General features: G+C 39.5%; 1 protein-coding gene across 2 annotated transcripts in view; it reads right to left on the reverse strand.

Moving 5' to 3' along the window:
* The window catches only part of DLGAP1 (DLG associated protein 1), a 362,099-nt gene that overhangs the window by 333,359 nt on the left and 5,889 nt on the right, over positions 1 to 22,851 (reverse strand). The gene's annotated exons all lie outside the window — the stretch shown is intronic.

A 22,851-nucleotide genomic window follows, 5' to 3' on the forward strand; every position in this document is an offset into this window, starting at 1 on the left:
TTTCTGGTCTTTCTCAGAGTGCCTGATGTTCGTGCTCCTTGAATTAAAAATGATATTATGTACAACAAAAGACAATAATTGAAAATGTATGAGATGTATGTGTTTATATTTATAGATATTGGAAGGAGTTTTCAACTGATATAAAAAGTTGGTGTTTTACAGTAAAGTGAATAATAAATATTTTAGATAAAAAAGAAGCAGCAAATATTTAATTCATAGACAAAGAGGAATCTAGACCCAATCACTTAAAACGGTCTACATTACAATAATTTAAAATAGTAATATAGTCGAATAGTTTGAAATAGTCTAACAAACACAGAAATTGATAGCCTTTCATTCCGTCTCTACACAAAAGAAATATCCAGGAGCCACTGTGTATATACAGTGATCTTGTTTAGTTGATATGCACTGAGTGGATGATTTCACACATGTTTCATAAACAATTTAAAAATGATATTTGGCTTTAAAAGTATGTCATGCATTAGGTGGTAGATTCTGTAACAGGCAGAATAATGGTTCTCCAAAGATGCCCCATCTAAATTCACGGGACCTGTGAATGTCCTACCTTATAAAAGGGACTTTGCAGATGTGATTCAGTTAATGATTGTGAGACAGGAAGAATATCCTAGTTATCCAGGTGGTCTCAGTGTAATTACAGGGGGCTTTGTGGGGGATGGAAGAGTCAGAAAAGGGGATGTAACCACAGAAGCAGAGAGCAGAGTGAAGTGATTGCTGGCTTTGAAGATGGAAGAAGTAGGTAGGAGGCAAGGAATACAGACTGCCTCTAGAAGCTGGAAAAAAGCAAAAAGATGGATTCTTTTCTAGAACTTCCAGAAGGGACAAAGCTCTGTTGATGCTATGATTTTAGTTCACTGAGACCCATTTCAGATGTGTGACCTCCAGAAATGTCAGTTAATAAATTTGTGTTAGTTTAAGTTGTACCTTGTTACAGCAGCAGTAGGAAACAAATACAGATACTGTAGGATTTCATTTCATCAAAAGCCTGATTAAATGAATTTGTGATCTCTAACAGCAACTTCTGCAGTGTCTCTTAAATCTGTTCTGTTGTTTTATTTTACATTACTACCACCATATTTTCAGGCTTACTGAAAGTAATAGCATTTATTGAGGCATTCTATAATGTCCCTTTCCCAAGTATTGTTCTATGCCCTTTACATTAACCCATTTAATCATTTCAACAACACTGTGTTGTATGTATTCTTATTATCTCCACACTGCAGAGGAGGATACGCAGGCAGAGAGGGGTGAAAAATGCACTCCAAGTTGAATAATCAGTAAAACACAGGATTTGAGCATAGCTCTGAAGTTGTATTTGCTCTTCCTAGAAAGAACTTCATGGTCTTAGAATTGCATGGCTGTCAATGAAGGTGCTGCCCTCACCAATCTGCTATTTATATTTATTCACTATGCTGATAGCTACTGTGGTAGACAGATCTCTGCCCCTTGGTGTCACACCTGTGAATATGTTATGTTTCATGGCAAAAGGGACTTTGCAGATACCATAAGGTTATTAATTAGTGATCTTAAAATAGGTAGATCATCTTGGATTAATCTGGTGGACCCAAAGCAATCAACGGAAGCCCTTAATAGAAGATATTGTTATGTGTATTTTACCACAATAAAATAAAATAAAATAAAATAAAATAGCTTTCTCCTGGCTAGGTGCAAAAGAGGAAGTCAGACTTCCCGCCAAGATGGAGGCCTAGACAGACACTCTGCGTCTCCCTCCACAACTAAGAAGGAATGCAACTACCTCAAACCTAGAAACAACCAGACGTTCCAGAGTGTTGAACTGTATGGAAGTATGGCAAACAAAGATATAAAGAAGAAATACTCATCCAGACAGGTAGGAGGGGCGGAGAGGATGCGGTGTGGTGGCGGCAGCAGTGGCGGCAGTGGTGGCAGGCCAGCAGAAAGTGCAATCACACATTTTAGAAAGTCAGGAGGGATACCTGGGGAGCATTCCCAGCTCCTCACCAGACCTTGCAGCTCACGGTCCCAGCACTGGGGAAAATCAGGCCTCATTGCTTCTGACTGTGCAGACCAGTGGGGGTTGGGGTGGAGGCAGAAACTGGCAGTCTCAGCAGAGTCCACTTGTTTAAAGGGCCCCCATGGTCCTGGAACATTCACAGACCCACCCGCTCTGGAAACTATGGCCAGGGCAGCAGCCAGGGGTCGCCAGTCCGGTGCGGAAGTGGGAGAGGTGCCTGGAGAGGGGGCGAGTGCTGTGCAGGCGGCATTGTTCCCTCTTGGACCCCTCCCCCACATACCGTGCCACAACATGGTGAAACAGATAACCCTGTACTGACGAATCACTAAGGCTTCACTCCTTACAACATTACAGGAGCAACAGCTCTAACTGGGATTGGCAAACACAGGAGTGTCTCATAATGAGGAAAAGAGAAGTATGGCCCAAAATGGGGAATGGATCAAGGTTCCAGTGGGAGAGCTAAGTGACGAGGAGATAGACAACCTAACAGATGCAGAATTCAAAACCCTGGTGATAAAGATGCTCACGGGCTTGACAGATATGCTTGAGTATGGCAAACGAATAAGAGAAGTGAAGGCTATGCTAAGTGAAACGAAGGAAAACCCACACAAAACCAATGGTGAAGGGACTGAAACCAGGGTTCAAATCAATGATTTGGAACATAAGGAAGAAAAAAAGTCAACCAGTGCAGAATGAGGAAGCAAGAATTGAAAAAAATGAGGAAAACTTCCCAAATTTTGCGAAGGAGATGGACATACAGATCCGGGAAGCACGGAGGGTCCTGGGTAAGCTGGACCCAGAGAGGACCACACCAGGACGCATCATGATTGAGAAGCCAAAGGTGAAAGAAAAAGAGAGAGTCCTGGGGGCAGCAAGAGAGAGGTGGATAGTTACCTACAGGATGGTGCCTATAGGATTATCAGCTGATTTCTCAGAGGACACTTTGCAGGCGGGAAGGGACTGGCAAGTAGTATTCAATGTGATAAAAAGCAACCTACAACCAAGATTACTCTATCGAGCAAAGCTATCAATTGGAATGGAAGGGCAGATGAAGTGCTTCTCAGACAAGGTGAACCTAAAGGAGTTCATCATCGCCAAGCCATTATTATATGAAATGTCAAAGGGACTTACTTAAGAAAATGAAGATCAAAACTATGAACACTAAAATGACAACAAACTCACAACTATCAACAACTGAATCTAAAAAATAAAAACAAACCCCAACTAAGCAAACCAGAATAGGAACAGAATCATAGGTATGGGGATCATTTGGAAGGTTATCAGCTGGAATGGGGGAGGGGGAGAAATGGGGAAATGGTGCAGGGACTAAGAAGCATAATCAGTAGGTACAAAATAGACAGGGGGAAGTTAAGAATAATATAGGAAAGGGTGAAACTAAAGAACTTATATGCATGGCCCATGGACATGAACTAAGGGGGTGGGATTACTGGTGGCAAGTGGGTACTGGGTAGAGGGGAGCAAAGGGGAAACAAATTACATCCACTGTAACAACATAATCAATAAAATATACTTAAAAAAAAGAAGTGAAAAAATGAGGAAGTCAGAGAGATGTAGCAGAATTAGTGAGAGAGATTCAATTCATGATAAAAATTCAATGTGTGTTTGTTGGCTCGCAGATGAAAGGACCTCAGTTGTACAGCTACAAGGAACTGAATTCAGAGTCTCCCTCAGAGCTGCAGATAAGAGCCCAGGCCAGCTGATACCTTTATTTCAGTGGTGGGAGGCCTTGTGCATAGTACTCAACTGAGCCAGGCTGTGTCCAGGCTTCTGACCCATAAAAGTATCCACCTTTTAAATCTCTCATACTACTCTCCTGCAAAACCCTGAACTAAGCTGGCTGCTGAAACAAGGACTGTGTAAACAGGTGCACTCTTATTTCTTCTTCTCTCCCTCCCTCTACCCTCCCTCTCCCTTGGACCTTTACTCTCTCCTGCCTTTGACCGTCCACCCATCATCCATTCATCCACACATAAATGGTGTTTGCTAGGCCCTAAGTTAGGCCTAGGGGATGCAGGGTTGAATTACCATGAGAGTAATAAACTTGGGAAAATGCTAAGAGAAATCTCTCTCAATATGCTTTCATAAAAATGACAGCGAAGCTTCAGAGATACAACATTTCCAATTGAAAAACCTTTCCTCTCCTCTACCCTTCCTTTCCTAAACCTCAAGTTGGGATTCTTGTTCCTATGAACCTCCACATTCTCTGTTCATGTATCTTTATGCTTCTTCTTATTTTGTCTTGTATTATATTTATTTAACTATGTAGTGTCCCACGAGACTATAAACTCTCTGAGAGTAGAAACTGCTTTACAAATCTTTGAATTCACCTCTCCTCTCAGCTGCAACCCTTATACACAGCAGATCCTCCTTTTTTTGCTATTTGATCACTCAGGAAAAGCTTCTTCAGAATAAATCCTATTACAAGCTTTACTTTGAAATAGGATATTCAAGTTTCAAAAAAGGGGAAATGAACTATTATAAAAAGAAAAGTCATCAATTTTAAGTTTTTAAGGAAAAAAACTACCTAACTTTAACAATATGATTAATTGCTCTTTATCTCTTTTGTGAATATGATAAAAGTTAAGTACTTTTCTCTCAAGCAAAATGCATACAATCCCCCTCCCCCAATTTTTAATGTAATGTCAGGAATTTACTAAACCTCTGGAGTTTATTCTTGTGCATCCTGAATTTCCCAGCCTCAACCCTATGAGTAAACCTCCTGGTGAATGTTCCAGGCCTGGAGACCCTCCGAGGGTCTCCATTAGGGAGCCCTGCCTTAGTAAGCTTTTCTAGAAAGATCTTTTCTGAAAACTAAGATTTTCCAGCTGGCCAGTGACCGATGACATTATTCTAGCTTGCTGGGATGAAGCAATTTCTCTCTTTTCAGGCCTCAAATATGACCAAATAACATATGATTTCAGAGAGCAATATGAGGAAACATGACTTATGAAGCTTTGCAGGGAAACAAATGAGGCCAGACAGCACATTTTTTGGTTATACCAGTTCCCCTAAAATGGAAGATTACTTTAAAAAGTATATCCGGGTTATTATTATTTGATACTATTGCCTATTAAGAAAATAGATAATTGTATTTACAATCTAGAGTGGTGTGCTTAAGTTTCACATTGACACTCATAAATTAGTACATTAAATTTTTAGTGTGCAAAAGGAAGGTATGAGATTTACTTATCTAGGTGAATAAGGTTAAAAGGCAGGAGAATATGAGGTAGGCAGGAGTTTTTCAGGTAAGATGCAAACCCTACTTGTTGGTAGGGGAAGGAAGGCTGTCTAATTGGCATCAGCTGTGTGACTGGCTGTAGCAGAAATTACCAAGCCTTGACAACCTCTAAGTCCATTTGCACCCAGAATCAGCTCCTAGAGGTGTCAAAACATTGTAATTCACAAATAAATGTGAGTGGGAGGAAAGGTTTGCGGACTTATAAATGAGGAAGAGAATCACAGATGTGGCTTAGCGTCTGAGACAGAGCTTTTGTGCAAAACTCAGAATGTGAACGGAAATATTATTCTAGGTACTGCCTAGTTTGCTAACAGGCAGTCAGGCACACAACGTAAAGTAGGAGCAGAGCAGGGCTGCTGGAAGGTCCAGCACCAGGGATGGCCGCAGACCCAGGGAAACAATGATGCATCTAGTAAAATGCTCTGCACGTAATGAGTGACTGATAAATGCTTTCAGAAAATCGGGCCAAAATCACAGGCCAGCCCCGGTGTTTCTAGTGAATAGTTGGTTGTCCTTGTTGAAAACTAAGTACTTTTTAGAATTTATTCCTCAAAATAACTCCATGAGATAGGTCTTCCTGCAAATGAAGAAACACAAGTTAAGAATGGTGGAGTGGTTAATCTCATGCCACCTAGTGAGTTAATGGAGGAACAGGCATTCACCCAGGGCAGCCCTCCCTTTCACTGAGCCGCCTGGTGCCCACAGGGACACACAGGAAACAGGGAAGTACTGGCCAGCTCTGACACTGCTGAGCACAGAGACATCACAAGAGGATGTTACTTTCTCAGGGAGAAAAACCCCGATCTAGTGGAAATCAGTGTATTCACACACACACACACATGCACACCAAACAAGAGGAATGCTCTGTAGTAAGGCTTTCTGCCATGATGGGAATATTGTATATTTATGTTTTCCAATATGGTAAACACCAGCCATACATGGGTACTGAGTACTAGAAATGTGACTACTGTGACTGAGCAACTAAATTTTTATCTTCAACTTTAGTTATTGTAAATTTAAATAGCCAGATGAGGCTAGTGGCTACCATATTGAACAGCATAGGACTAAACTATTTGATTTAAAAGCAAATAGTCATTTCTCCAAATAGGGAAATTTCCTTTACTCTATCTCTGGTCTGTTCATCCAGCCTTTCTTTGCATATTTTTAATAAGAAGAAGTTCTTTATCTTACTCAGGATCTGATGACTTTGTTAGAAAAATCCTCCTGACCTAACAGATCCCTCCTTTCTCAGGTGTATGATTCAGGATGCAGTTAGGTTTTGCTGTAATAATAACCCCACTCATTATTCCCAGGGGTTATCTCTGGATTTGCCATTTCTGCTTTTCTCCTGCCTATGAACTTTCATGTGTCCCAGGACAGCCCCAGATGCATCTCATTTTCTGGGTGCAGTGTTGCTGGCCTGGTGCTGATGCTGAGGATGCTTTTCCTTGCCATCAGTGCTCTGCTGTCTGTCCAGATATATTTCTTTAGGGCCTGGGCAGCCCCACTGCCTCCAGGGCCAGAAGACTGGTTGTCGGATTCAGGAGTCTGATGCCTCCTATGCTCTCTGAGGAGTCTTTCCCTGTTCTTTCTCATTCTCCCATCATTGCTTGTCCTGAAAAATTCTTCCCAGAGAATTAAATTACTTGGGCTTGGCCTCTAGACTAGACCATATCCTCCATCTTTGGGAAATGTGAGTATTTTAGAAAAAATGATTGCATATCATCTTGTTATCCAGAGATGCAATCCTGTCCTTCATTTACTTATCCTCACCAGCCAGGTGGTTGGCTATCTAGATGTCTGTTCATTTCTCCAAACTGGTCTTTAGCCCTTTTCCAGTTCTATCTAGTCACCTCTCCTGGAGTTCAGCTTGGGTCAAAAAGGCACTAAGTAACTACTCATTGAATGGAAGACTTGTTGAGAATAGTGGTTCTATTAAATCATTCAACACATTTTTTCATTCTACACTCACGGTCTAGACAATGTGAAGAGATTATATATTATGATACTTGGGTGGATTCTTCACTGGTTGAAGCTAAGAAAGACATTATTACATTCTATTCATTCATTAATAAAACCTTCAAAATCATAAATGAGATTAAATTGGCATGGTTTAATTTTAGTGAATTCTTTAATTTCTTAGTCATTTACAAGTCCCTATTAAGTGAATAATTAACATTTCATATTTATGCATAGGGATACTTTATAAAATATTAAACCAAGAGAAACTGAAGGACATGGAATGTAAAACTGTACCTGTGACTTTAAATTAACTTCAACTAGGCTTAAACAAATAAGGGAGGGCATTATGCAAGGGCTTGCTAGAACGTGGAATTATCTGCAATGAGATAAATGTACATGAAAAATAAAATCCAACATAAGCTAAGAAGCAGGATAAGAAAGACTACATTGACTTCCAAGTTCATAACTGAATATGGCACATTTTACCCTCATGGATTTCAAATGTCGGTGCATTCTTTATGGTTATTTATTAGAAGAATTTAGTTTAAACACTACTAATATCTGCTAATAGCCTCATTTATGCATTGGATATAAACAGCCACATCTAAGCTAACATACATGAGTGCTCTGCCCTGGATATTATTTGACTGAATGTGGTTATACTTTTATAAGGTAATTTAGAAGCATTCTAAAGGTAGACCTTTAAAGAAACATATATTTCCTTCAAACGTGGAGTAATAATTTAACAGATAGTATAATTGGTGAACTTATACAATATTTAGTTAATAATCAGGGTTAAATGGAGCTCAGGTACCAAACAGAATTCTGGCTCACAACATAACTGGGAAATAACTATGTGGTCCCCTAAAAGGACAAATATAGTTTCTCATCCTTTCAGTGTAATTACTTCTTACAGAAGCAAACATTGCCAATATAATCCAAGTAAAGGATAATAAATGGGAAGACAGTGTTTATTTGGACATAATCTTGTAGTGTTTCAATAATGTTATAACTACAACCAGAGTGGCAGTCTCAAGGAGTCAATAGTATTGTTTCTCATTGAAATAAACAAAAAAGCAAAAAAAAAAAAAAAAAAAAGAATAAAAGGCCTTGAGCAATGGTTCTTTCATAGGTTGGGATGTAATTTTCTAGTTGCATGAAATAATGTTCTGATAGAAATTGAAGGCATTTCTGTACACCAACAATAAAATCTCAGAAATAGAAACTGAAAGAAAAATCCCATTAACCATAGCAACGAGAAAAATAAAGTACCTAGTAATAAACTTAACCAAGGAGGTAAAAGACCTGTACTCAGAAAACTACATAACACTGAAGAAAGAAATTAAAGAAGAAACAAATAAATGGAAGCATATACCATGCTCACGGATGGAAAGAATCAACATCATTAAAATGTCCATACTACCCAAAGCAATTTATAGATTCAATGCAATCCCTATTAAAATACCAATGACATTTTTCAAAGACCTAGAACAAGTACTTCAAAAATTTATATGGAACCAAAAAAGAGCCTGAAGAGCTACAGCAATTTTGAGGAAGAAGAACACAGTAGGAGGAATCACAATACCTGATATCAAACTATACTACAAGGCCACGGTAATCAAAACAGTCTGGTGCTGGCATAAGAACAGACATATAGATCAATGGAACAGAATAGAGAGCCCAGAAATAAGCCCAGGTCTATATGGTCAACTAATATTTGACAAAGGGGGAAGGAACATTGAATGGAGTGAAAAGAGCCTCTTCAACAAATGGTGTTGGGAGAATTGGACAGGGACATGCAAAAAAATGAAACTAGACCATCAACTTACACCATACACCAGAATAAACTCAAAATGGATCAAGGACTTAAATGTAAGCCGTGATACCATAAAAGTTTTAGAGGAAAAAATAGGCAGAAAATTTTCAGATATCCCACGTAGCAACATTTTCACTGATATATCTCCTAAGGCAAGGGAAATAAAGGAAAGACTAAATAAATGGGACTACATCAAACTAAAATGTTTCTGCTCAGCTAAAGAAAACATCAGCAAGATGCAAAGGGAACCAACCATATGGGAAAATACATTTGCCAATGATACCTCAGACAAGGGATTGATCTCCAAAATATATAAAGAACACATACGACTCAACACCAAGAAGACAGACAACCCAGTTAAAAAATGGTCAAAGGACCTGAAAAAACACTTCTCCAAAGAGGACATACAGAGGGTCCATAGACGTATGAAAGAATGCTCAACATCACTAGCCACCAGAGAGATGCAAATAAAAACCACAATGAGATACTGCCTCACACCAGTCAGAATGGCCATCATCAACAAATCAACAAACAACTTGTGATGGAGAGGATGCAGAGAAACGGGAACCCTGGTGCATTGCTGGTGGGAATGCAGACTGGTGCAGCCACTATGGAAAACAGTTTGGAATTTCCTCAAAAAACCAAAAATGGAACTGCCTTTTGATTCTGCAATTCTATTGCTAAAATTATACCCGATGAATTCTGAAACACCCATTCGAAGAACCTATGCACCACTATGTTCATAGCAGCACTATTTACAATAGCCAAGTGCTGGAAACAACCTAAGTGCCCATCTGTAGATGAGTGGATCAAAAAACTGTGGTACATTTACACAATGGAGTACTATGCAGCAGAAAGAAAGAAGGAACTCCTACTATTTGCAACAACATGGATGGAACTAGAGAGAATTATGCTTAGTGAAATAAGTCAGGCAATGAAAGAAAAATACCTTATGCTGTCATCTATTACAGGAAACTAATGAGCAACACAAATAAATGAGCAAAATTGAACCAGAGGTATGTAAACAAGGAGTAGGCTAACAGTAACAAGAGGGGAGGAGGGAGGGAGAGAAGGGGGTAAGAAGGGGAAGGGTCTAGTCAAAGAACAGGTATAAATGACCCACGGACATGGACAACTGAGTGGGGACTAAATGTTGGAGAAGTAGGGGACAGGGTTCAGGGAAGCAAGAGGGGGAAAAAAAAGTGAGACAACTGTAATGGAAAAACAAACAAAAGAATTGTTAGTGGGGGAAAAATGAAAATATGAAGAATGGAAACGCCAGTTAAGTGAATATTAGAAGGACAAGGATTTTCCTACACACTGTATATTTTTCTCCCTATCTGATCCTTCCAGAGTTTGGCATTCTAAAGAAGTAAGTAATGACATAAGTTTATTTGCATAAAACTAATAAGACCAGGTGTTAATAAAAGATTTTTTTTTTAATCAAGAAGTTGATCAGAATGTCATGCCTAAAGGAGACATGCTTGGGCTCTGGTCGTTACCAAAAAGCCCCGAGGAACTGGGAATGACTTTCGAAGGTAAAAAAAGCCCACGAAATAAAAGGCCTGGTACCATGGTTGGTTGTGCGGTTCACAGCAATCTTTCCAGGGAAGGAACGAAGGTTGTTTTCCTGAAAGATGGCTAGAAGGGACCTTAAGGCACAATGGAAAACCAGGAGGGCTTGGAAAAGACAGGTGTGTATAGACAAGGCTGAATGCCAGGTATGTGGATCAGCTTCTGTGCCCTGAAGGGCAAACTGAAGGTCACCCTAAATGTTCCTTGGGTAAGTTTCAGTAAAGCAGAACTAAAGATCATAAGTGATCATTTGTTGCTCTTGTTGTGCTTATGCAAATGAACAGGATAAATTAAAAATGGACTTAATGCAGTCCCTTTAATGACAAGGAGGGTAATCTTAGGGAGAAAAATCATTATTCAAGGAAAATCACAATGATCAGTGATAGACTATAAAGTAGTGCAGCTAACTGTCTTTAAAGTCTCTTTTTATTTAAAATATGTTTTTACTTGAAAGTTAAACTATGTCTGTGGTATCATCAAAGATATTTAAGTTACAGGCAAGAAGAATGTCAAATGCCTTGCAACTGGATGCCTTTCCAATAAGACAGTCCTACAGATTTAGAGACTTGTTTGTGGGTTATATTACATAAATTAACATGTGTTTTCTGTTTTCAAAGGGCATAAGCCTATGATCTCATTACCTGAGTGATTGTCTGTATGTATAGGCCTCACTTAATCCTGTCTGCATCGCTGCCTCCTGAGACTCAACCGTTTGGCTGAACTAAGTGGCCGGAATACAACAAGGATGCCAGCCTGTTAAACCAAGCACACCATTGTCCGGGGACAGCCAGCTGACCTGGAGTCTGCACAATCCTTCCCGATGTGGAAAGCCAACCCTCCCCTCCACACCTCCACTCTTATTAGGGATGTCTGGACCCAAGGGTTGGTAGGACGATGACCATGTCCAGCTTGAAGCAGCTAGAGGAGCTTGAGACCTTCGCCCATTGTCCTTTATAAGATTATAAAGGGTCTTAATATCTGAGAGGGAGGGGTTGTTATTTTTTATTGTTAAAATAATTAATTAATCATTTATTTATTAAAAAAAGAAGAAGAATATATGAAAGGGTGAAGTGGGAGAGCTTATATGTACGAACCATGGGCACAGACTTGGGGGGGGATTGCTGGGGGAGGGGGGTGCTGGGTGGAGGGGAGTAAAGGGGAAAAATTGGAACTATTGTAACAATATAATCAATAAAATATACTTAAAAAAATGTTCTGATACAATTGAACATTTTATCTATTGGACTTTGCAAATTCATCTCATATATTACATACTTTCTAACATGGTCACTATCTAAACTAGACTTAGGTGTACATTTAAGCATAAAGGTGGAATCTGTTTTTAACTATAGTTAATCACTTTAAAAAATGTTATTAAAATAAACTCTCATCAAAAAACATTCCTGTAAGAAAAGATAAAAGGGGGTATTTACACAGCAGAGGCAGCATGATATGGTGGAAAGTGTACAGATTTTGGAACCAGACCAATGAGATTTTAAACCTTTGTTTTGTCACTTAAGAGCAGCATAATCTTGAGCACATTAACCACTTGCACTTCGTATAAAATGAGGGTATGAACAACTGGCCCAGAAACATTCAGAAATAAGGACAATATCTGTTTAAGAATAGGGCCATAGAACTTTCTCAATAAATTATAGTCCTTCTTTTTCTCCCTTTCTACTCCTTTCCTTCATCTTCTTCCTCTTTTGCCATCACTTATTATCACAAGCACTGCATCATTATGTGATCACGTGCAGTACATCTAGACCTCTAGACTGTTCTTAGAAAAGTTAATCCCTCTCTCTGGGTCCCAGTTGAGGAATTGTGTTTGAGGGTAACATAGGAATCGTCTATTATAGCCAGGAAGTGATTCTATAGTGTGAGTCAATCATGAACTCTTGGTGACCCATGCTCAGTTGCACTTTCATGAAGGACTGTGCACCAGGACTGCACCTGGGAGAGCTGCAAATTAAACTTACCAAGCTTGGGATAGTACCTAACATTTTTTTGACTTTATTAGGGTTTCCTGATTTATCAAGAGCAGTTACAGACTACTCTCTCCCCCGACCCCAGTCATTAACCTCTTTCTTTGATAGCTTAGATCTGTTTATTGGGGAAGGAATGGGCAACAATTTTCAAATGCGCTTTGGAGAACCCCCATCTCCCTTCGGGGAAGCTTGGATGCAGGGCACTGGATAGGGAGAAAGGGATTTGGATCTGAATTCTCCTCTTCTTGTTTCAATATAAGTAAGGAGTTCTGTTTTAAATTATTTTATATGAACAAGAAATTCCATGGTTAAAACGTGTAAACGGCACTGAGCTAACTGACCTTTGACGTTCTTTACAATACCTGCTTATATTGACTGTGCACATTCCCTAGGAATTCCTAAGGAAGAAAGGCACAATGAGATGCACTCTCCAGACATGACAGACTAGACTAAGCCACAACCAAATTATACCCAGTGCCTAGAGTGAAAAAAGCAGGGGGTAGGGCAGGAGGCAGAATTTCTTCAGTATACAGAATGTTAAGATAAATGAATGTTTTGTGCTACATGACTGAGAAACGCTAACAGATGGAGTGAAAGGAAGACTTTCTACTGTTCCTGCTTCTGCATGACCCTCCACAACTGAGGAGCCATGGGAATGCCAGTTAACTCCCTTGGGGGAAGAAAGGAGAAGGGGAAGAAAGGAAAAGGGGAAAGTACTGCTAAGCCCAATTCTCTTTGCTCAAAAGGGTGCAGGACAAGAGACAGTATAAGTAGGTAGGAGTATAATCAAGGTCGACTCCTTATTTCTAAGGTTGATTTCAGTAAGACCAGTGAAGGATAATATTAAGGTATTGCTTAGCATGTGGACAGTCTTGCAGCAAGCTCCATGCACTAATCTGGAAGACTTGGTGATGTTGACAATGGGGAGAGAGGCATAGGAGACAAAGAGAAGTCAGACCAGATAGTAAAAGTTCTCTATAATCCAGGACAGTTTTGTGGAGATAGTTTCAAATTTCCTGTCATGTAATAGCTACAGGAATTGGTTATCTAGATTTACCCATAAAATCTAATAAATAACAGTTGGTTTTTGGATTTAAAAAAACAACATGAGAGTCAAATATGTATTTTTTAAATTATATGAAAGTTTGGGGACTTCTGGTCAAGATGGAGGTGTAGATAAACATGGCCTGCCTCCTCGCACAACCACATCAAAATTACAACTAAATTACAGACCAATAATCACTCAGAACCACCAGAAATTGAGTTGAATAGAAGTCTGACAACTATGGAACTAAAGAAACCACATCAATCCAGAAGAGTAGGAGACACGGGGACCTGGAGATGTGGAATAGGCAGGTCCCCACGTTCATGTATGGATAAAATTTCAGGACAAATATCTCAGGAGTGAGGGGTCCCAGTCCCATACCAGCCCCACCCACCCCCGCCCCCAGCCCAGGATTACAGTGCCAGGAAGATAACCCTCCATAACTTCTGGCTGTAAAAAACAGCGGGATTTGAGTTAGTGAAAAAACAAAAACAAAAATGACTGGTCTCCATGGCAGTTCCTCTTAAAGTGCCTGTGCCCAACTTCCTGAGATACACTCCCTTTGACCTCCAGCACCACTGAAGTAGCAGCTTGAAAGGCACCAGTGGCATATGGGGAGGGACTGAAGTGTCTGGCATCAGGGTAAGAGCTGGAGGACAGATTTTTCCCACACAGAAAGGTGGGCACAGGCCACGGAGCCTATTCTGAGCCCTCTCACCACAGAGCCACAGAACAGGCAGGCAGAGCCATATCTGAGACTCCATAAACCTGGCTTACACTGTTTGCCCCACCCTGGCATTTACCTGAGGCTCCATCCCACCCAGCTTACAGCCTTCTTTCAGGCCTCCTACCTCTGGCTAAGCAGTTCCAGGCCTGACATTAGCAGCAGCCAGCTTTGGATCACAGTTTGGCTCCGCCTGGGAACCTCCAAGGTCAACACAAGTAGCAGTCATCTGCAGATTGCTTTGCAGGTCATGCTGGGTGGCCCTGGGTGGTACACAGGTAGTGGCTGACCCTATCCTGAGCCACCCAGGAAACCCCAGGGCCAGTAGACACAGTGGACAACCGTAGAACACGTGGGGGCACCACCATCCTGCCCCTGCACAGCTGATCCTCCATGAAGGGTGGAAGTTGGTTGTCAGTGGCCATAGCCAGTCCTTGCAGATTACTGGCTTGGGTAAATCCCTTCCATTGACTACCAATAACAATCAAGGTTCAACATCAAGAGGAAGGTGTACTCAGCCCACATGGAGGGTGCATCTTAAGTACCCAGTTTGGGAGATGGGGGATGTTGTGCCACTGGATCCTATAAGCCACACTCCAAGACAGCAAGTCATAGTGGCTCTACCTAATACATAGAAACAAACACAGGGAGGCTGCCAAAATGAGGAAACAAAGAAACATGGTCCAAATGAAAGAACAGATCAAAACTCCAGAAAAAGAGCTAAACAAAATGGAGATGAGCAACCTATCAGATGCAGAATTCAAAACACTAGTGATAAGGATGCTCAAGGAACTCAGTGGGTATTTCAACAGCATAAAAGAGACAGGCAGAAATTAAAGATATATTAATCAAAATGAACAATTTACAGGGAATTAACAGTACAGTTGTCCCTGGCTGGTTTGGCTCAGTGGATTGAGCGTCGGCCTGCGAGCTAAGTGTCGCTGGTTCGATCTTCCAGTCAGGGCACATCAGAGAAGGAAAACTCTGACTCCAAAAAACCTCCGCTGCCTTGCGGCATACCTCTTCAGGGGAAAGGCTAAGGGAGTAAACCCCGACAGAAAATCCAGAGCCGGAGTCCCTAAGGCGGTTTGACGTTGTAGTCAACACTGGCAACTCCTGCGGCGCACCTGAAGCCAAGCTGTATTGACTCCGTCTTTCCCTTGGACCCTTCAGCTGCGAAGAGAGGGGGGGTCTGCTGCATGGGCAACAGCAGACCCTCCATATCACCCTGCCCAGGCTCTGTAGCTTCAGCTTCACTGGAGAGGACACTCCAGCGTCATCACAAGATGTCGATTCAACACGGGAGGAGACAGATACCATGTCACTCCCGAGTTGGACTGCACAGCCATTCTCGGCAGTGCAGATAGACTCTTAAGAAGCTACACCATCGTCTCTCGAGACGGACGGCTGCCGACATAACAGTACAGTGAAATAACCTGAGAATGAAATCAATGATGATAAATATAATGAAACAAACAAACAAAAAACAACCAAACAGAACAAGAAGAGGAAAGAATCCAAGTAAACAAAACAACAACAAACTCAAAACCCCCAAGGATAGCATAAGGAGCTTCTGGGACAACTAGGAAGCACAGAGAGTCCCAAATGAGATGGAGGCAAACAGGTCCACAACAAGACACATCGTAATTAAAATGCAGCAAGAGAAAAGCAGTTAGTTACCTACAAGGGAATTCCCATGAGGCTGTCAGCTGATTTCTCAAAAGAAATTTTGCAGACTAGAAGGGATTGGCAAGAAATATTCAAAGTAATGAAAAGCAGGGACCTATAACCAAGATTGCTCTACCCAGCAAAGCTATCATTTAGAATTGAAGGGCAGACAAGAAAAAACTAAAGGAGTTCATCATCACCCAACCATTATTATACAAAATGTTAAAGAGACTTATTTAAGAAAAAATGGAAGATCAAAATTATGAACAATAAAATGGCAATAAATACATATCTACCAATAATTGAATCTAAAAAACAAACTAAACAAACAAGAGAAACAGAGATAGAATCATGGATACAGAGAGTGTTTTGATGGGTGCCAGATGGGAGGGGGCTGTGGCAAATGGGTTAAGAGTTGAGGGCATCCTTTTAATATTTGCTGAACTTGCATTTCCATTCTTTATATTTTCATTTTTTCCCCCGTGTGGGAAGGCCACTCTCCCTTCCACACTCCCACTCTTATTAGGGATTTCTGGACCCAAGGGTAGGTAGGACAATGACCATGTCCAGCTTGAAGCAGCTAGAGGAACTCAAGACCTTCGCCCATAGTCCTTTATAAGATTATAAAGAGTTTTAAGTCTGAGAGGGAGGAATTGTTATTTTTTATTGTTAAAATGATTAATTAATTATCTATTTATTAAAGAAAAAGGAAGAAGAAGAAGAATATATGAAAGGGTGAAGCAGGAGAGCTTGTATGCATGACCCATGGGCATGGACTTTGGAGGGGGGGTTGCTGGAGAAGGGGGGTGCTGGGTGGAGGGGAGCAAAGGGGAAAAATTGGAACTATTATAACAATATAATCAATAAAACATACTTTAAAAAAAAAGAGGTGAGGGGATTAAGAATTACAAATTGGTAGTCACAGCATAGCCATGGGGATGTAAAGTACAGTGTAGGAAATGAAGTAGCCAAAGAACTTATATGCATGACCCATGGACATGAACAAAGGTGGGGGGGCACTGTCTGAGGGGATTAGGGGCTGCTGGGTAGTGGTGGGCAAAAGGAGAAAAATTGGGACAACTGTAACAACACAATCAATAACATATTTTTAAAAGAGCATGGAAGTTCATATGAGATATTTTTGATTGACTTCAATTCATGAGATCATCTGGCATGAAATAAAGTGTTTCTTTTTTTTATGCAATGACCACATACGTCAAATATGTCAAAGTGACCTACATGACAATTTTTGGCCTACGGGTCTGATTTTTCATAAGCCTTATCAATTACCCCTCACAGAGAGTTCTTGTTTCTAGTGGACTTGTTTCACCTCCTTTGTGAAAGCCTTAAAGAAGGCAGCAAGCAGGAAAATCAGCTATTTATAGGATTTTTTTTTTTTAAATTAAAAGTGTCTGCTCAGCGTGCCATGGAGGTGGGAGAACAGGAAACTATCTAAAATGAACTAGAGGGCTGGAGGAGTGTTATGGGGGATTTTACATGGGAGTCATTTTCAGAAAGCTCAGTGTTCATTTGCAAACAAGTGACAGTTTCTTTCACTGACACCTTCTGAGTTACAGAAAAGCCAGCTAAACTTCTACTAGTTAAGAAGAGAAGAAGAAGAAGAAGAAAAGATTCTTTAAGGATCACAAGCAGTTAGGAAGTTTTAAAGGATTTTAAATGAAAAGTCCTGTAGGAGTGCCCCTCTCTGTAGGTATTTACTGCTGGAGGGGTCACCAGTCAAGACTGATGCCCACAGTACAACCTGGGTTAGCAGATGGTCTTCTAAGTGTGGGCTGCAGGTCCTGGGTGACCTAACAGGAGTCCTACTTTTATAACTAAAAATAACAAACCATGCGCTCAAGTTTTCATAATGAGTCATAATTTTATTAAATTGTTTTCCATTAATTCTGATTTAAAAAAATCATTTTGGTAGTAATGTGGAAACAGGTGAAGTAAGGAGTCTACATCACCAAAAGTATATGACTACCTGAGAAAGTCTGAGCTTCCCCTGGTCCTGTGGGGAAAAGAGTTCCTGAGAGGGAACTGGCTTCAATGTTCATTTGCTTTGTTTGAATTTCTCCAGCATTACAAGTATGAGGTAGTTGACTTCAGAGAATGGAAAGGATTAATCAGGGACTTTGGGCAAGGGTGAAGAAGAGAGATGGAAAAGGACCTACTGTCATCTGCTAGCAATGGTGGAAGAACTCCCATCTACGACAGTTACCATGGGGAAACACTCCTCAGAAAACCTGGGTAAGCCAATAAAGGAAGATATGAAGAGTAGATAGAGTCCTCTTGTAGACAAGCCCCATAGCTGTTGCAAATAAAATTGTCCTGTTCATGTACCAAAGCCTCTTGGAATAAGGCACCAGTGTCTTAACAGACTTAAGACATGAAAATAAAAGGAGGTTTTATCTGAACAAACTAAAGCTTGAGGAGGCCAGAAGAACTGTGTTTCACCCTAGCCAGTGTGGCTCAGTTGGTTGGAGCGTTGTCCCTTTAACCAAAAGGCCACGGGTTTGATTCCCAGTCAGAGCACATGCCTGGGTAGCAAATTTGGTGCCCAGCTGGGGAATGTGTTAGTCAACCAATCAATATTTCTCTCTCACCTTGATGTTTTTCTCTCCCTCCCTTCCCCTCTTTTGAAAATCATGCCCTTATGTCCTTGGATGAGGATTAAAAAAACAAATTGTGTTCCATTGGTAAATATCAAGGCATAGGAAAACCTGACCCACTGATGCTGAGATATCAAAATTTTGACTTTATGATCTTTTCACTTGTAGAAAAAGGCGTTTTGTGTTTAGGTGGCACATGGGATGAAGAAGCCTTAAACTTACACTGTGATGAAGACCTACTGTGATTCAACACTTGGAGAATGCCTTCCTTTATTGTGTAATCAGATATGTTTATCCTGACTGTGGATTGATGAAAACTCTATCAAGCAAAATATAAAAGAAAAAGTGGTAAGGTACACAAACACATGAAGCAGAGAAGTATGTTAACCTCTAAGGATTTGTAAACTCAAAAGATTTCACACTAGATTTTTTATTCATTTCCCAAGTTTGAAATTAAAATATTTTTAAACACTTGAACAGTCACAAGAGTTGTATATTATACATATTTTGCAGATACAGAAATGGAAGTACTAAGGAGAGGAAGTGCAAGTTGCGTTGGAAGCCAGTGGCATTAAAGTTAATGGGTCTCCTGAAGCCCATGTTTTCATTTGTTAGACTCTACTGCCCCCTTCAGTAAGTAAAATGATAAATTTAGTCTGATAGTTCCCTAGGATTGGCCTAAAGTGCAGTTTTTCAATTTATCTCTAATAGAAGCTCTCTAGATCTACAGAATCAGAATATCTTGGTTTGATGGTGGAAATGCTCATTTTATAGACACTTTCAGGCTGATTTTCATGCACACTAAGTTGAGTAACCACTGCCCTAATAGTCAGTGATAGAACAAGTGACCACGCACATACATGGTTCCATACCTGCAGATGAATGTACTATTTTGCTAATTTTTACCCATATGGATACCACTGGCATATATATTGCCTCATATAGTATTTCCAACTTTAGAGCTAGATTTTCTTTGCATTTACTTACTTTTTCATTTGAAAGCAATGACCCGTAGGTCAGCTTGTAGCCCTTGTTATCTTCTATGCTCTATTCCTTTCAGATTTTCTAGAGTTGCCCCGATTTAATATTATTTGGTCTCATTATCCAATACATTCTCTCCTACCTGTCACATTTGTACAATATGGTTACAGTTATGTTAACAATTTTTATCCTAGGAAAGTGAGGTGAGAGCTGAGGAGAACTGGCTGCCATGAGAGTGGAAGATGCCAGAGAGAAGGGAGTCATCTTCAAAACCCAGTATTAGAGCTCTGCCATTGAGCCTAAAGATCGCATCTCCATTTGTTCTCCTTTGATATGTGCTTTGCTCATAAGAAAATCACAGGGAAAAAGGACGGACTGACTGGAATAATAGGAAAAACATATGAATTTCTTTATTTTAGAGGTTAAAAATACTACCCTGCCATTTATAACTACAGAATTACAGTTTGCAGATAATTACTTAGTGAACAACTGTCTTAATCTTTTAAGCCACAAACATGCTTCAAATCTAACTTTTGGGTCAGTTTTCTCCCTATGCATATTTTACAAGCATGATACAGGTGAGCCCATGCAGATGTAATGTGTATATAAGGGCCTGTATCAATGCATATGACATACAGTAATCCTAGACTCCACATCATTTTGCTTCATAGACAGTTCTGTGATATCACAAGCCTAAATTTTGTAGGAAGTTTCCTAATTCTGTGAGAAGAATGAGTAGAAACTCTAACTGATAGAGAATAGTCACCTAATAGTAAAGGATCTACTTATCTAGAAAACTCATTTTGCAGATGTAATTAGAAGTCTCTTTATCTTGAAAATTAAAACAAGGCAAGGAATATTGCTAAACTTTAGAAAATGAAAAAATAGCAAATTTTAGAAGATAGTTCTATATATTCTTATAGAAAATCAGAGAATGAGAAGAGGTCTTTCTTGGTCATTGTTTCCTTGATGAATGCTCTCCAAAAATATTTAAAAAAACCCAACATAGTAGAAATAAGAAATTTATCAAAAATAACAGAAGGAGTTAGATGATATATCTATACACTTACACTATATTTTCTCTTTTACCTCTGTTAATGTTGTAATAGCAATGGATTCACTCATTCTTTATATGTATCTTTACCTTTGAGTGACAAACAGAGAAAACTGGGTTGAAGGAGAATAAATGATTCATTGAAAAAATTAAAGCACTGCCTCCAACTGTGGCTTCAGATTAAGAATTTACAAAAACACTTAAATATGCATTCACAAAAATAGTAAAAGATTTTCCCTGTGCCCTAATGTGTTCCAAATAGAAGTTATTAGAGATGGAGCCAGTTGGTCGAGGATGAGGCAAGGTGGTTTTGAGAGGCAGATAAATGGCTTTATTTGTCTAGATGTAAAGTCACACATACATGTTATTTTCATCCAATGGAAAAAGTTATAGGTTCAAAATTTCAGGTGAGTAATACAAATCATAGTGAGATTATGTAACTCTTCATGGACCTCATTAATAGTCACCTGGTTTTACCTAAAAAGGCCAATATTTATTTTTTTTAAACCAAGCTTCCCTAGCAAATGATAGAAAATAATCTGACCATTAAGAGCTACTGAAATTTGAATCATATGAAGTTTCTAATTTTAACTGTTTACATCTATAAAAATAAAATTTCCCCTGATTTAACTCCATATCAATGAGCACAAAACTCTACCGAGAGAGGTGGTAGCCTTTAAACCTAAAATCAAGATGGTGAAATACCCCTAATTTAATCACCAAATCAAAGCCACCTTGATAACATTGCATATATTTCTAGTGGCTCATATAAAACCTAAAACAAAAGATCAATGGGTTCTACCATTCACAAACCATTGTTTGTATAAAGTTGTGCAGAGCCATGATCTCAAATGGACCAGAGATTCTGGATGAATCTTTCTCTACAGAACAGAATGATTACTTTGAGTTACTATCTTTAATTTTCAACCAAGCAAACTGTTCTATAGGGAGACTAGGGAAATAGGAAATAAAATCCACAATAAGATCTAAGGCTAGTTTTTCTCTTTACTCTATGCTTACCAATGCTATACCTTCTGTTAGTAGACTGGACTTTTTGGGATCAGAAAGCACGTTTTATGCAATCTGATTGAGGCTAACCAAGCACTTTAGGTGTTGCTGAAAATGTCTTTAGAATTATGAAATTCTAGACTAAGAATAACAAAGTTTCTTTAACAACTTCCAAGAAGGATTTTCTATTTTTTTCCCTATTTCATTTTGATCTTCCATTTTCCACTACTGAGTATTTCTGGACCCCTGCTTTCTCACACTGTTTGGCCAGTTGTCTTCACCCCAACCCCCATTACTTGGATATGGCAATAGTGAGTATTATAGAGAACCAGGGAGACAATTATGAGGATTCTGCTGCTGATCACTGATTCTACATTCAAAGTTAGCATTAGGCAGGAGTAATCTGATTTTTCTATCAAAACAAGGAGGGACATCTCTGTTGAGATCAGTAAAAAATAGGGAGAAGACTGCAAAACAAAGAGGAAATACATTGAAGAATCTGACACTCCTTGCTGGGTTATTAAGGCAATTTAAATTAAAAAAGTAAAGAAAATCATCAATTAATGTGACTGATAGGGGATTTTAAGAAGGCAGCAAGGAAACATCTCAGTAACCAGTCACTAGCAGAATTGCTCAGCACTGTCACACATTTCACACAAAGTAGTTTAATCGGCTCAGTACAATTGAAATTGTTCTAAAATAAGAGGAAGGAAAACCTCAGCTGGGGAAAGAAAACCCTCACTGGGCAGAGATTGAAATAATGTTGAACAGAATTTTGAAAAACAGTTGTACCTGTATTGAAAAATAATCCTGGTTTCATACTTGTTACGAATGATTCTTCAATGATCTTTTGTGGAATCTTATTTAACCAATAAACCTTTCAAACCCCTCAACCATCCAGAAATTTTAATTTTGCAAAGGAACAGTAAACATTCAGGATTCTTGTCATGTTGAATGACTGATCACATTTCAATCACTAGCCATATAACGTCCTCTAATAGCACCTTGCACCTTAGATCATTTGTGCCAATTAAAGATTTTATAAAGCCCCTGTGGGGACACAGATTTGTGGGTATCTGATGTATCAACCTGACTTCTTACCATCTGTACAAACATACATTCATTTGTTAGCTCTTTCAGTCTTA

The sequence above is a fragment of the Furipterus horrens genome, unplaced genomic scaffold (assembly GCF_987537825.1).
Source record: "Furipterus horrens unplaced genomic scaffold, mFurHor1.1.pri manual_scaffold_8, whole genome shotgun sequence".
Classification (NCBI taxonomy): Eukaryota; Metazoa; Chordata; class Mammalia; order Chiroptera; family Furipteridae; genus Furipterus; species Furipterus horrens.